This window comes from Megalobrama amblycephala, linkage group LG16, assembly GCF_018812025.1.
Source record: "Megalobrama amblycephala isolate DHTTF-2021 linkage group LG16, ASM1881202v1, whole genome shotgun sequence".
NCBI classification, from domain to species: Eukaryota; Metazoa; Chordata; class Actinopteri; order Cypriniformes; family Xenocyprididae; genus Megalobrama; species Megalobrama amblycephala.
This window is the reverse complement of record NC_063059.1, coordinates 30,443,123-30,458,969: the sequence shown is the minus strand read 5'-3', so window position 1 is coordinate 30,458,969 and position 15,847 is coordinate 30,443,123. Positions and strand designations below refer to the sequence as shown.

Sequence of the window (15,847 nt, the reverse complement as noted above, 5' to 3'; positions counted from 1 at the left end):
ACCTCACCACAGTACCCACGCACCCAATCACCAGCATACTAATCACCGCCACCTGCATCTCATTCACTCTGCAATCACCAGCACTACAAAACCACCACACTCACACACACTCACTGTCCGGTCTCGTTTGCAATACCTTGTGTTAATGCTTACCTTAAGGACTCCCCTTCATCAGACTTACCTGCTCCAGCGATCTCCTTCATCTCCTTCGTCTCCTGGTCCCTTCATGTGCTTACCCTTCTGTGTGTGTGAGTGTCTCCAACGTCTCTCTTCATCTCATCTCAGCTCCTGGATAAACAAGCCATACAAGGACAGTATTACTCTCAATTCATCTCTCAAGTACCTGATAACAGTCATAACCTCTCTGTGTTCTCATATTATTCAAATAAACTCACCTGGATTGCTTTTATCTCTGCCTCCGTGTCTATATCATAACAGTGTCTTAGACTGCCAATAAATGTTCTGTTGTTTATTAGCCTCTTTTCTCATGGATATGAAGCACATCAAAATGTACCTCTATATTGAAAATGTTAGATCATTATGTAGATGATTTGTCACAAATTTTATTGCTTTTTTGTCATAATGTTTGCCTTTGCACAAATTTTAACATCTAGATAAAATCATTACTTTAAGATTCATTATTATAAGCTGTTTAAAACTCTGCTGGCAGTTTCTGCATTATATCCCCATTTTTATACAGATGAAAAAGTGGAAAGAGAATCATGACAAACTCCACTACAGTCACTGTGGGAAATATGGACTCAAAAAGCATGCATGAATGTACTTCAGAAATGCACTTGAAACAGAAAACAGTACCATGCAGGTACCTGCTCCTGTACATCTGTCCTCACTGCCTCATCTTTAATCAGAAATTAAATATGTGATTGTTATAAAATGTTCTTCCTGTATAGACCTATACTAGATGATCTCTTCATCTTAGAACACAGATGTTTGTTGAGATACAACCTTTTACATGTAATTTCACTTTCACAGCTACAGCAGCAGAAAGAAAATGGCTTGAGCAAACATTTCTGACCCTTCAGAAAAACAATGAACATTTTACAGCAGAAAAAAAATATATACAGCAGATTTTCAAAGCTGGAAAACATTGTTTGTCAAGTATTTATAGCACTAAAAAGTTATATTCATATTCTTATTAATATTTGGGTGTAAATGCATTTTATCTGACATGCGAGATGATAATCGGTGCTGCGTTTTCACCTTCTTTATAACAAGGGCTAAAGATTGGGTAGAGTTTCTCAGTGAAAGACTGACCAGTGAAAGAATAAATATGAGATCTGGACTCCACATCATAAAAGGAGACCAGACCCTCCTCATAATCCACAAACACACCCACTACCTGAGGATTCACTCTCAGAGACAGAGAGACTGGAGAAGATTCCCAAGCCTGATACTGATTCTCATTCCTCAGAACTACAATCCAGTATCCATCCTGAGGAGCTGCTATGATCATCCCCTTCCTGTTAATGGATTCTCTGGCCACTCCCAAATCCCACTCAGTCTTTCCCTTTACCTGCACCTCAAAATAAAATCTCCCTGAGCTGAATCCCTCTTTTGCCAGGACACAGGGACAAGTGTCAAACCTTTCTGGGTTTTCTGGGAGTTTAAGCTCAATGTCTCCACATGCCACTTGTTTTCCATCATCAGACAGGATGAGTTTTGGATGAGCTGTATCAGGATCCAGAGTCACATCCACTGAGAGAGAATATGAATCACAACTTCTCAATACAACAAATTTAAGATTTAAAAGAATGTACTTTGGTATATGATTTTAAACTCTTATTGTGTGACAATGTAATCAAACGAGCAAAAGACTTTACCTGCATATCGCTGCATCTTCTTCAGCTCTGTGGAGACTAATGACAATAAAAGACTATGAGAGAACTTTAAAACAGTTTGCATGTTCAGATTATGTGCTCTGATGGATGTTTGTGTCTCTACTGGTTTTCCTTACCTCTGCCTATAAATCACTAGGGCTGGGACGATACACCTATTTCCTGATTCAATACTATCACAACATTTGGGTGCCAATACGGTATGTATTGTGATTATTATGAAGTATTGCGATTTGATATTGCTATGTATTACAATTTTTTGTTTCCTTTTGTAATTCTAGTGTAGAGTTCAGTCACATTAAGTTCTGTATTGATTATAAAGTATTGCTAATGACCTATAAGGCTCTAAATGGATTAGCTCCTGTGTACTTTATCGATCTTCTGTCGCCCTACAATCCTTCACGCTCATTAAGATCACAAAACTCTGGACTTCTGGTTGTACCTAGGATAGCTAAGTCCACTAAAGCAGTGAGAGCATTTTCACATTTGGCTCCTAAACTCTGGAATAGCCTTCCTGATAATGTTCGGGGCTCAGACTCGCTCACCCAGTTTAAATCTACACTGTAAAAAAATTTTTCCTGTGAATTTACAGGTAATTACTGGCAAAAAAAGTTGCCAGTACTTTACTGTTAATTTTACAGTTCTTTACCGTAATCTACATTGCAGTATGTTGCTGTAAAAATACCATGCACTCAATTAAAACTCGGCAACTAATTTAATTCACAGAAATCAACTGCCTTAAATTTGTATGACTGCCATTTAAATTCATAAACTTATATTTATAACTATGAGCATATTATTCACTTGAACGTATTTCGTTTGAGTCCACTAAAAAAAGAAATAACCAAATTAAACTAAATCATTAAAACTAAAAACATCATGTCAGCTATAATCTCTTGCAGACAATTGCTAGCTAATAACAGCACATGTGCAATTACAATTAGCTAAGAGATTGTCACTGCATCAGCAACTACACGGTTAGGGGCCGTTCACACAGAACGCGTCTTTGCGTCTAAAAACGCGAGACGCAGCGCTCAGGAGTGGTTTTAAAAAAAGCGCAGCATAGAACGCGAGAGTCTCGAGACGCGCCTTTGAGACGTGATGCAATAACGACAATAACAGAAATAGAAATAGGCAAACTGCAGAATGTACAGATACAAGTTTTGACATGGAAAAAAAGAAAATAAGATAATGAGCGCCTCCTCTGCCATGTTGCATTATATAAAACAGTTGTCATGCCAACACGCAACGCTTGCCCCGCCTCCAAGTTCTTCTGATTGGTCCACTGTTTTGGAACTGACATTGATGAGTGGCGCTGAGTGTAAAAGTTGAAATTCTTTTAACTTGACACGGCGTCTTAAAAACGCGGCGCTCATGTGAGAGGCGCTGCAAAAGAGACGCGAGCGTAACGGTCATGCACGTCCGCCAAGCGCGTGTTTACATAGAAAAACAATAGGAAAGTAGCGCATTGGAATAGAAAAACGCGTTCTGTGTGAACGGCCCCTTACTTCCTTTAAAAAAAAAAAAAAACGACATGCAGCATAACATCAGTGTTTCTGGATCATCACTGACTGAAGCACAGGCTCTATTCTTCTGCACAATGGTGACAAACCCAGACAAGAGAAACCCTTTAAATCCCAACAAAACATTAAACACCAACATCTAGTGCAAAAACACATAAACACTTCAATTCAACATTTACTCTGATCAATTATTGAGTTGCATTAACTTTCACTAATACTTCAGTGAAATTAACTTGTTTCATTTAATAAATTTGACTGTTACGTTTTACAGTACATTGCTGTTTTTTCATGATTTTACAGAAAACTGGAGTTGGCAGTAAATTATTGTTTTTCTACAGTTTGTTGCTGTAAAATGAATTTACAGTTTATTACTGTAGAAAAGTGTTTTGCTGTGCGTGTTTATTCATCTTACACCTTTAACCCTTTAAACGCCACAACAAAATCCCCAGTGTTTAATGAACACTTATATATGTGCACACTACAGAGTGTCAGAGTAACACTGAAGCACTGTTGAAGTTAATGAGATAATTCAGTGATTAAGTGATGATTGAGAATTAGTGACAAACACCTGCTGTTAACAAGCAGAATCACTGAAGGAAAAGAAACAAGATCAGAAAAAAGACGAAATCAACTGAAGATAAAAGAAGACATTAAAGGGATAGTTCACCCAAAAATGAAAATTTGAAGTTTATCTGCTTACCCCCAGCGCATCCAAGATGTAGGTGACTTTGTGTCTTCAGTAGAACACAAATTATGATTTTTAACTCCAACTGCTGCCGTCTGTCAGTCAAATAATGCGAGTGAATGGGAACTCGAACAATAAGAGTTGAAAAAACTTGCATAGACAAATCCAAATTAAACCCTGCGGCTCGTGACGACACATTGATGTCATAAGACACGAAACGATCGGTTTGTGCGAGAAACCGAACAGTATTTATATCATTTTTTACCTTTAAAACGCCACTATGTCCAACTGCATTCAGCATTTGCTTAGTGAGGTCTGATCGCGCTCTGACAACGGCAGTGATGTCTCGCGCTTATACTTCAATGAGTGCTAGACATTACTTCAGTTGTCAGAGCGCGATCAGACCTCACTAACCGAGTGCTGAACGCAGCTGGACATAGTGGTGTTACTACAGAAATTTGGCCTTTTTTACAGCAATGTTTTACAGTGTAGATTAAAGACGCATCTCTTTAGCCAAGCATTCATATAATGCATCTCATATCAGATCAGTTGCACATGACTATCTTTGATTAATGTTATGAACAGCAGCTACGCTAATTATTCTCCATTTGCTTTTCTGTTTTACCTCGGGACGCCTGTCCGAGGTGACTAGAGAGTACATCAGCTTCAGTTTGGATCCAGCCTCTTAAGAAGACCTCGGATGACCAACACCTGCTAGGACTTAAGATGACGCAACATCTGGTTCAACATGCACATTCACAATTTTCTATATATCCTAATTATTGTTAATAAGTAATTCATTATTTCCAGGAGCTCGTTGCTTCTACCTTCAATTAAACTGCTAACAGTGATTGTAAATTAAATTGCCTAAATTATTACATTATTAGCTAACTGCATTCTCTAAATTGTAATGTTGACATGCATTCTCTGTAAAGCTGCTTTGAAACGATATGTATCCTGAAAAGCGCTATACAAATAAATGTGAATTGAACTGAACTGATAATGGATTTTTTTTTTGACATTGTGGATTACATTGCATGTTTGATTAATGATTCTTTCATGTGTATGTGCCTTCCCCCGCCCCCCTTCAAATATAAGATCATTACTGTCAAAATAAAGTCTGACATTCTCTTACCAGTTTTGGTGAGTTTCTCATCTAGTGTCTCTTTCAGTTGAGTCAGAAATCTCATCAGAGTCTCCACACTCACACTAAGAGTGTCACTAAGACTGATCTCAGTGCAGCTGCTGGTGTGTGCAGGTCTGCTCAGGGACGGGTAAATCTACAGCAGGAGAGAGCAGAAATCCCTCAGCATGGGGAGTGTTGTGCTGTGATGTGAGCAGACAGAAGGAGCTCCACTGACCTGTAGGAGGTGCAGGTGATCCTCAGTGTGTGAGAGCTGCTCCAGCTCAGTGTCTCTCCTCTTTAGCTCAGTGATCTCCTGCTGCAGCTCTTTAATGAGCTCTTCAGCCTGCTTCTCTGCTGCTTTCTGCTTCTGCTCCATCTTCTCCAGCAGCTCAGACTGACATTTCTCAATGGAGCGGATCAGATCAGTGAAGAGCTCAATACTCTCTGATTTCTCTTTCTTTGACACTTCCTGATAAATCAATTAATAAATAATTTTTACTATACTTTTTTAGAAAGCAAATTAAAACATCATAATACACAGAATATTTAACTTCTTTAATTATATTTGACATTACAAAAAAAAAAAAAAAAAAAAAAAAAAATCACAAATGCAATCACTTTGATATCTCAATTGTTTCTCCTAGACAGCAATGAGATTAAGTAGGGTTCAAAATAAAAGACTTGAATAATTTTCTTCTCTAATATTTTTCCTTAAAAAACACCCCAGTAATCTCACATTTACAAGTACTCACGTTTCTGAGCTTTGCTGAGCATTTGAGATCTTGAATCCTCTTCATTCTGTCCTGGATCATCTGCTGCATGTCTGTCTGCATCTTCATCAGCTGAGACTACAGACAGAACAAACAGACAATGAACAGATTCAACAACATCTAACTCAAATGTCTTAAAACATGTTGTTGTTGTTGTTACCTTCCTCTCTTCGCTCTCCTCCTCTACAGAAACAGTGTTGTGAGTCTTGTGGTCTGTCACAGCGCAGAGCAAACACACACATGTCTGATCATCTCTACAGAACAGCTCCAGAGGTTTCTCATGTTTCTGACAGATATAGTCCTCAAGTTTCTCCACAGGATCGATCAGTTTGTGTTTCTTTAATTTTGGGACTCTCTGATGAGGCTCCAGGTGAGTTTGACAGTAAGATATCTGACACTCCAGACACATCTTCAGGGCTTTCATCTTTATATCATCACAGATGTCACAGAGAACCTCAGATTTACTCTGACCAGAGTTTCCTTTAAAGAGCAGCACAACCTCTCTAATTGCTGTGTTGAACTTAAGGTCGGGTCTTCTTTTGAATGTTTCTTTACATAATGGGCATGAGTAGATCTGAATGTTGTTCCAGCACTGGTTCAGGCAGCTCTTACAGAAGTTGTGTCCACATGGAGTGCTGACTGGATCAGCGAACACATTCAGACAGATCGAGCACTGGAGCTCCTATGACAGAGGACCACTGGAGGATGACAGAGCTGAAGACGAAGAGGAAGAAACACAATAAATCACCTTCATTTAGAACTGATTTACACATGAAAATTACTAAAGCAAAAACTCTTCAACTATCTTAGCAATTAGTAGGCTATGCTAGAATAATACAAAAAATAAAGCCTAGATCAGTGTCATTTGATGTGAGTTCTTTCTTTTAGTTACTGACTTGTTAGAGGTTTATCCATACTTTTCCTCCTGGCATTGCTTTGTTTTGGTGATGATTCTGCCATTGTTCTGTTCTCCTCTTTAAGCCTATAGGACAAAATCACCACACATAACACAAAATCAGCACAAAGTTTCCTACACAACAGTTGTAATGTAAAGCTTAACTTGTATCATGTAGTTCCTGCTTCTTAGGTCTTGACAACACACTCCACCTTATGATGTTTTATTAACAAAATTCAGGAGGAGCAGGTGCAGATAATTAAACTAATTAGCACAAGTGGAAAGCATTCAGATACTCAACCAACAACAAGAGGTATATACAGGTCCTTCTCAAAAAATTAGCATATTGTGATAAAAGTTCATTATTTTCCATAATGTAATGATAAAAATTAAACTTTCATATATTTTAGATTCATTGCACACCAACTGAAATATTTCAGGTCTTTTATTGTTTTAATACTGATGATTTTGGCATACAGCTCATGAAAATTCTCAAAAAATTAGCATATCATGAAAAGGTTCTCTAAACGAGCTATTAACCTAATCATCTGAATCAACTAATTAACTCTAAACACCTGCAAAAGATTCCTGAGGCTTTTAAAAACTCCCAGCCTGGTTCATTACTCAAAACCGCAATCATGGGTAAGACTGCCGACCTGACTGCTGTTCAGAAGGCCATCATTGACACCCTCAAGCGAGAGGGTAAGACACAGAAAGAAATTTCTGAACTAATAGGTTGTTCCCAGAGTGCTGTATCAAGGCACCTCAGTGGGAAGTCTGTGGGAAGGAAAAAGTGAGGCAAAAAACGCTGCACAACGAGAAGAGGTGACCGGACCCTGAGGAAGATTGTGGAGAAGGACCGATTCCAGACCTTGGGGGACCTGCGGAAGCAGTGGACTCTGGAGTCTGGAGTAGAAACATCCAGAGCCACCGTGCACAGGCGTGTGCAGGAAATGGGCTACAGGTGCCGCATTCCCCAGAAGTGCCTGACCTGGGCTACAGAGAAGCAGCACTGGACTGTTGCTCAGTGGTCCAAAGTACTTTTTTCGGATGAAAGCAAATTTTGCATGTCATTCGGAAATCAAGGTGCCAGAGTCTGGAGGAAGACTGGGGAGAAGGAAATGCCAAAATGCCTGAAGTCCAGTGTCAAGTACCCACAGTCAGTGATGGTCTGGGGTGCCATGTCAGCTGCTGGTGTTGGTCCACTGTGTTTTATCAAGGGCAGGGTCAATGCAGCTAGCTATCAGGAGATTTTGGAGCACTTCATGCTTCCATCTGCTGAAAAGCTTTATGGAGATGAAGATTTCGTTTTTCAGCACGACCTGGCACCTGCTCACAGTGCCAAAACCACTGGTAAATGGTTTACTGACCATGGTATTACTGTGCTCAATTGGCCTGCCAACTCTCCTGACCTGAACCCCATAGAGAATCTGTGGGATACTGTGAAGAGAAAGTTGAGAGACGCAAGACCCAACACTCTGGATGAGCTTAAGGCCGCTATCGAAGCATCCTGGGCCTCCATAACACCTCAGCAGTGCCACAGGCTGATTGCCTCCATGCCACGCCGCATTGAAGCAGTCATTTCTGCAAAAGGATTCCCGACCAAGTATTGAGTGCATAACTGAACATAATTATTTGAAGGTTGACTTTTTTTGTATTAAAAACACTTTTCTTTTATTGGTTGGAAGAAATATGCTAATTTTTTGAGATTTTGGGTTTTCATGAGCTGTATGCCAAAATCATCAGTATTAAAACAATAAAAGACCTGAAATATTTCAGTTGGTGTGCAATGAATCTAAAATATATGAAAGTTTAATATTTATCATTACATTATGGAAAATAATGAACTTTTATCACAATATGCTAATTTTTTGAGAAGGACCTGTATACTGCAGACTGGCCTCTGTTCGTTGACAGTTTACCAGCATCACTCCACCACCCCATCTCCTCACTTCTAGTTCTATCTATCATTACCACACCCAGGGAGAACTCTGGGTTCGGCCCAAAATTCCGAGCTCGGAGCCCTTACGCATTACTTTACTCTATCTAATTATATGTGAACTCGTGAATCTTTAAAATGACATACTCTCAATACAGCACTCATTTCAATGAAGCAAACTCATCAGAATTTAGGGTAACACTTTACAATAACAGTACATGAATAACCATGAGCTAATACCTGAATTAATAGTTACTTCAACATGAACTCATGATTAGTTAAGATATGAACTAATCATGAACTAATGAAGAGTGATCCTTAACTACGACAGGAGTCATAGGGATTCATGCATGAAAACAGAAGCCTTATATGCGTTAATATATGTTTGATAATTAATGCATTAATTAACATTTAGGGTAAACTAAATCAAACAGTCTCTACAAGAAGGAATAATAAATATTTGGACTTTGAAATAAATTTAAACAATTTATTATTAACTACCGATCTTGGCATTTAATCTTGTACATATCTATTACATCCATATCTATCTATCTGTATGTGTGTGTGTATATATATATATATATATATATATATATATTGCATAAAAAAAAAAAAAAAAAAAAAAAAATGGTAGGCTACATGAGGAAGCAATTTGACAACAATGCAGTAAATATTTTAGGTGCATCAAAAAGTGTGCTCGTTAGGATACCAGCAGACAAGCTAATCCAGCACAAATTAGTGCATATAAAAGGTCACCAAAATGAAGTATTTGAACCTCATAATTAAATACAAAAGGAGGATAAAAACTGCAAAAAGGTCCACTTTTTGAAAAAAAGACCCCCCCCCCCCCTTCAATTGGCTGGCTACGGACCTGATATATATATATATATATATATATATATATATATATATATATATATATATATATATATATATATATATATCAGGGTATAGCCAAGTCATATATTAATTATAATTATATACCACACACATATATGACTGTATTTAATTTTAAGTTAAAATTTTTTTACAATTCTCAACCGCTAGATGGCAACTGTGGCTCTACTGAGACATGACCACTGGCAACGCGAGACTTGAACGTTAGCTCTCGATCACTGTTGCCAGATCTCGCGATAAACATTTCCGCATTTTACAACTGTTGGAGACGAAGAGCAAGCAACAGCAAATGTTAAAGCAAATTCTTTCCTGCTTTTGGTCTTGTAAGTATCTGTGTTTTTCATTTTGACATGTGTTTATTATTTATGTACATTATGTGTAGGAACCGTGACATTTTAGCGGGTAACAGTGCAGACTCAGAGTAAAACGACCCTATTGGAGAAGATTGACATACATGCACATGTACTGTAGTGTTTCCTTGTGCCCTAAAACTCACTATTATCTAAATACAAGGGGGTAAACATGAAACTTGTGCACCCTACTATTATTTGTTATGGAAGTCTTGTATATTTTTTAATCATTATGAAATATGAGTTTTTGATTTGGCAAGGCAAGTTTATTTTGTACATTTCAACAACAATGTTCAAGGTAATTCAAAGTGCTTTACATAAAACATGGAATTTATGGAACTGAAAATTAATCAGGTTGTTTTATAAACCAAACAATATTGTTAACATTTTTTATTTAACTTTTTTTTTTTTTTATATTTTTATTATGTTACTCGTTGTAATTTTCTTTTAATGTTTATTTGTATTGTATTTGTAACATTTAATTTATTATTTTTTTATCATTGTGTATTATCTTGAGTTCTTTTTCTAAATAAAACCGTTTATATTTAATTTGTTTGGACGGATTGTCATTTATGAGAACCTGTTATATTTAAGTGAAAAGAATCCTTTAGCCATTATTTTGTTGTCTATTGCATGTATAGATGTAATCATTCATTAGTAGTGTAATTGATGACTAGTCTATTTTTGGGTTATGGTTAGACGTCTATTAGATTTTCACTGACAGCCCAAATTCAGCCTTATTTTAGCCTAGATCCATATTCACTGTCTATTAGACATATATATGTAGTCGTCTAATTGATGACTAGTCTATTTTTGAGTTATGGTTAGACGTCTATTAGATTTTCACTGACAGCCCAAATTTTGCCTTGTTTTAGCCTAGACGGCCGGGCTATGTTTTGACTGCTATTAGACGTCTAATAGACATAAAATTGCTTGCTGGGATCCCTCCACCACCCCATCTCCCCACTTCTAGTTCTATCTATCATTACCACACCCGAGGAGAACTCTGGGTTCGGGCCAAAATTGGACAGCACGCCAAATACGCATTACTTCACTCTATCTTATATGTAGGCTTTATGTGAACTCGTGAATCTTTAAAAATGACATACTCTCAATACAGTTCTCATTTCAATGAAGCAAACTCATCAGAATTTAGCAAACTACTGTAGTTGTGTACTTGACTAATGCATAAATTCTGGTATTGCTTATTCTAGTTAGCCTGAAGCAGACTACTAACATTCAAAACACATTCAGTAAAATCGTATAGGTTATTACTATTACTTACTTATTAGTGAGTATCAGCAGTGGTCTTTAGATTAACTGAATAATTTTTCAGACTGTCGTTGATCAGTTTAAGTTTCACTTTCACTCAAGCTCTCACTCAGTGATGTCATAGCCCCTCCCATTTTCTCATGAAACATAACAGCATTTACTTACGTAGGCCAATTGAATGTCAGATTGTACTGTAGAAAACATCTTCAATGTTTAAGACATAATTCCTCAAAGCACAAGGCTATATAACAGTACAGTACAAAGCAACCTGTGTGGTGGTCCGATTCATAAAGTTGATTTAATTCATCCAAGCCACCGCCATACTGGGATTCCCACACATTCTAATAAGTAATCTTTGAGGAGTAAGGAATGTATATTAAATTTCCCAGTACATTCTTATAGGCGAGTAGTGAATAGATTTAGCGGTCGGTCAACACACCTCAACGTGTGTACAAAAGTAATCATTCCGAAATCTGAATACAGATTGATGCTTTTGCTATGCCTCTAAAGCTTTAATTCACCTTTACAGTTATTAAATGGTTATGTAATCATCTTGTGTGTGTCACATAGCGTAATATTGTTTTATTCGTACAGTAACTGTAAAAGATTCAACAGTGTTTTCATTGACAGACTGTATTTTGAAGCAGTTCAATAATAACGACTTAGGCCTATATGTTGGTAAAGTTAACATTTAATTTAACAATAAAATATCAATTCTGAAGCAAACTGTCATGATAGTAGAAACCCATCGCTGTTCTGTTGGCCTTTAACTGTCGTTGTTTCCAAGTTCCTCAAGAGTCTGAAATGGATTTTGGTCAATAAAAGACAAGCAAATAAAATTCAGCTTCAGAGAAATAACACTTTTGTGCATGGACTTAAAAACATGAAACTATTTCCAATCATTTATTCCAGGTATGGGCAACTTTAGTCCTGAAGGGCTACTCCTACAGTATGCAATATAATAATAGAGACTTGCTAAGAGCAGTGGTTCTCAATCCTTAAGTACCCCATCAAAAACCCTTTGTTCAATTCATCAGCTCATTAAAGACCCAAGACCTCAAATGTGTGCGTTAGAGATGTCAAAAATGTGCAATGTTGGGTGTACTCCTCCAGGACCAGAACTGGGAACCACTGGCTTAGAGGTTTAAGACTTAAGTTTCTTACTCTGTAATGCTGTATTATTTAGTAAAACTCATTCAACCCTAATCATAGTAGAGGCAAAAACCAAACAAGGTGTACCATCCAGACACAACATTGTCCCCTGACCCAAATTGCAGCCTCAATGTGTACTTGCTGTCTTGGAGATTTGTAATGGCCATCCCTCACTCCACAGAAACACACTTCTTCATGTAGTGATCGTGTGTTTATGTAGAGCAGATGATCTGTGAGCAGTGGAGATGCTGGAGTTCAGAATGACTGTGAGGCTGGACTGTTGATGTCTTCAATGACGTCCAGTTGGACTGAAATGTTTTTATATACTGTAGATGATGGAGTCCATCAGCAATTTCCTACTGCAAGAACAGTGACTTCTGCTGCTGTCTGAATGAGATCTCAATTAAGGCAAAGTATTAAATATCCACCTTTTTCCTACTCCCTATGAAGCTTTGGGAATAACTTCAGTTAAACTGTAAGCCTCGCTCTACGAATGTCATTACGATATAATGAAGTGACATTATTCTAGTTGCCCTTCAACCATCAAACATTAAAAGATAACATAAAAGTGTAAAAGTATTAAATTACCTCAAATCGGAAGTGCCTCCCATAATTCTAAATACAGAAGGCATGTCAGGAAAAAGGTGAATACAAAAAAAAAGTAATAAAATATGATTGGATTTCTGTCCAGCTGTTAATGGTCATTTGACCTATTTGAGTGCTGCATTTTAATCGCTTACATAACTAATCATATAAAACTACATGTGTTTTTATTATAGAAATGGAACAGACAACTGCATTTATAACTACATTCTCTACATATTAACATCTTGTGTTTTACCTACTCCTCTGAATGTTTATTCCCATATGAGACTGGAAATGATAGTAAAACAGGTGTTAAAGAAAGTGTTATAATGTAGATTCAGATAAGAGAAACAAGATGATCTTCTCTAACCTGTATGAACTACTATTTAGTGACACCTGGTGGATTAATCTTTAACATGTCAACAGATTCAGTCATTATTATTGATCAAACAAATCATTTTAAGTAACTCAACTCACTGGTTGCTTAATCTAAATAATTACACAACCTTACATCAAAATCTTTCCCTCTGCAAAACCTCAGCAACGAGGTTATGACATATATATAACACACAACAATCTTACACAAGCAGAATTGAGACAAAACAACTAGCAATAATATCAATGAGTGAATTATTTATTTAAAAACTGAAAAATTAAACAAACCCACACACAGTTTTAGTATATATCATACAAAGATATTCTCCAAAATGTTATTGAGCCGTCTTGTTTTTTTCCATTAACAAAAGTGAGAGGCAGTTTAGAGGCTGGCTGAGCTGGTAAGACTAGACAACCGAATCTAAATGGTGGATAAACCATTACTGGAGGTGATGATGACACTCCAAAAAACTGAAATTAAATACCCAGTGTCGCAATTTAACATAACAGCTGAAGCAGTGCAACAAGTGAAACAATATGAGGGTATTAAGACATAACAACATAAGGGATATATAGTATATATCATATCTCAGTCACACAGCATCCACACAAACACACACACATTATATTAGTATTAAAGAACACACACACACTCTCTCAAAGCATGTTCATACGGAGTCTACAGGACCCTAATGCAATCATTTTCTCTGTTGTAGTTGCTGACTGGTAGTTTGTGGAGAAGTTGAGGTAACCATGGTTTGTAGATGACTACAAGACTGCATGTCCCTGTGTCCGGCTGAGCGGAGGTTCAGCCGAGCCCTGTTGAGAGCTGTGCTGCTGGCAGACAGTGGTGGTCTACAAGGCTATGTGGTCTACATTGCTTTGACGGAGGTGGACAGGCCTCTTGAACCAAATACAATTTACTTCACATTTTTCATGCATCTCCATTTTGGTCCTATGAAAACTTTTTCAGAGCCCCTAGAGGAACATGGTGATAGAAAAAAAAATATTAAACCTTTGCGTCCCCTCAAAAAATGTTGCGTTTGCTCACAAAACTTTGGCGTCCCCAGAGAAACTTTGCATTTGCTTGCAAAACTTTTTTGATGGAAATAACATTTCAATGCCTTGTGAATGCAAAGTTTCTCAGTGGATCACGATACTCGCGCAAGATAATGCAACAAATTTGTGAGCAACTACAACGTTCCTATGGGAATGCAACTCTATTGCGATACAACATTGAAATGTAATTTTTCCTCCCATCTCGTATTTTTCCATCATCATGTTCTCTAAGGGCTTCATTTAATTTCTTGTTTCTTTTCGATATCCACCAAGTTGTAAAAGGGGAGCTCAAAAAACCAAACAAAACACACCAGAGTTGAACACAGGGATGGATATATCTGTTCTCACACCACACAGTTCTCTACTGATTTCATGATTTCAGTTTGCAATACCAAACTACAACTTTAAAACACTGTCCTAATGCTACTCAGATCACGATTTTAAAGGTCTCTTTTAGGGAATGTGATCCTTGACCCTTTTTCCCCTTTTGGAAGGCACGGATGTCTCTCCTCGCCTCGGTGTGAAGGGGTGCGCGTATGTGGAGCTAGAAGAAGACAACAGAAATTAACAGATACTGTCGTATTACAGTTTTTCTCGATTGCTTAAACATTATAATCAGGCTTTTGAACTAAAATTTCAAAACCATAACACCATTTATCAAAAAGCACACCCATTTCCCTAAACTATAAACACTATTCCTCTGGTTTGACACATGAATCAGATTCCTTTCCATTTCCACAATTCCATTTCCACAAATCCCTTCATTTCTCATTGCCTACACCATGTTGTCATTTAGAACCTTCAATAGAGAGATAAAAGAGCCAGAATCAGTTCAGTTTTGGAACAATGGATCCAGAGAGATGTGATTGAAAAGGTCGAGGACACCAGAGGATGGAGGAGGAAGAGGATGAGGATGAGGTGCAAGGAGTCTCAGATGAAATTCGTGCCACTAGTTGACTATGTCCTTGTCCATGGTATGACTATGAGGGAGTCTGGGGGCAATGAGTTCAGCCAAACTTACAGTTTTTTACGATTGCTTAAGCACAATTTTAAAAACAAGGCTCAAAACACTACACACAATTCACAGATCCACACACACAAGTAGCAGAACACCTCATTTATTTTGCAATAATGAAACACTTCATTAAAAAAAAACTTTACATTAATTTAACAAAACCCAACTTTGACACCATATGGAACACACATGGTTCATACATTCTGATTCTGTTAGGTGCTTTATGCAACCGGGCACAGGCCTTCTAGTCCAACATCACTGCCTGACCTCACAAATGTGCTTCTAGAAGAATGGTCAAAAATTCCCATAAACTCCTAAACCTTGTGGAAATCTTTCAGAGAAGAGTTG

At 37.5% G+C, this 15,847-nt stretch overlaps 1 pseudogene; it reads right to left on the bottom strand.

The window, feature by feature from the left end:
- Positions 1 to 270: 270 nt before the first annotated feature.
- On the bottom strand, positions 271 to 11,416 carry LOC125248376 (annotated as a pseudogene).
- Positions 11,417 to 15,847: the final 4,431 nt, after the last annotated feature.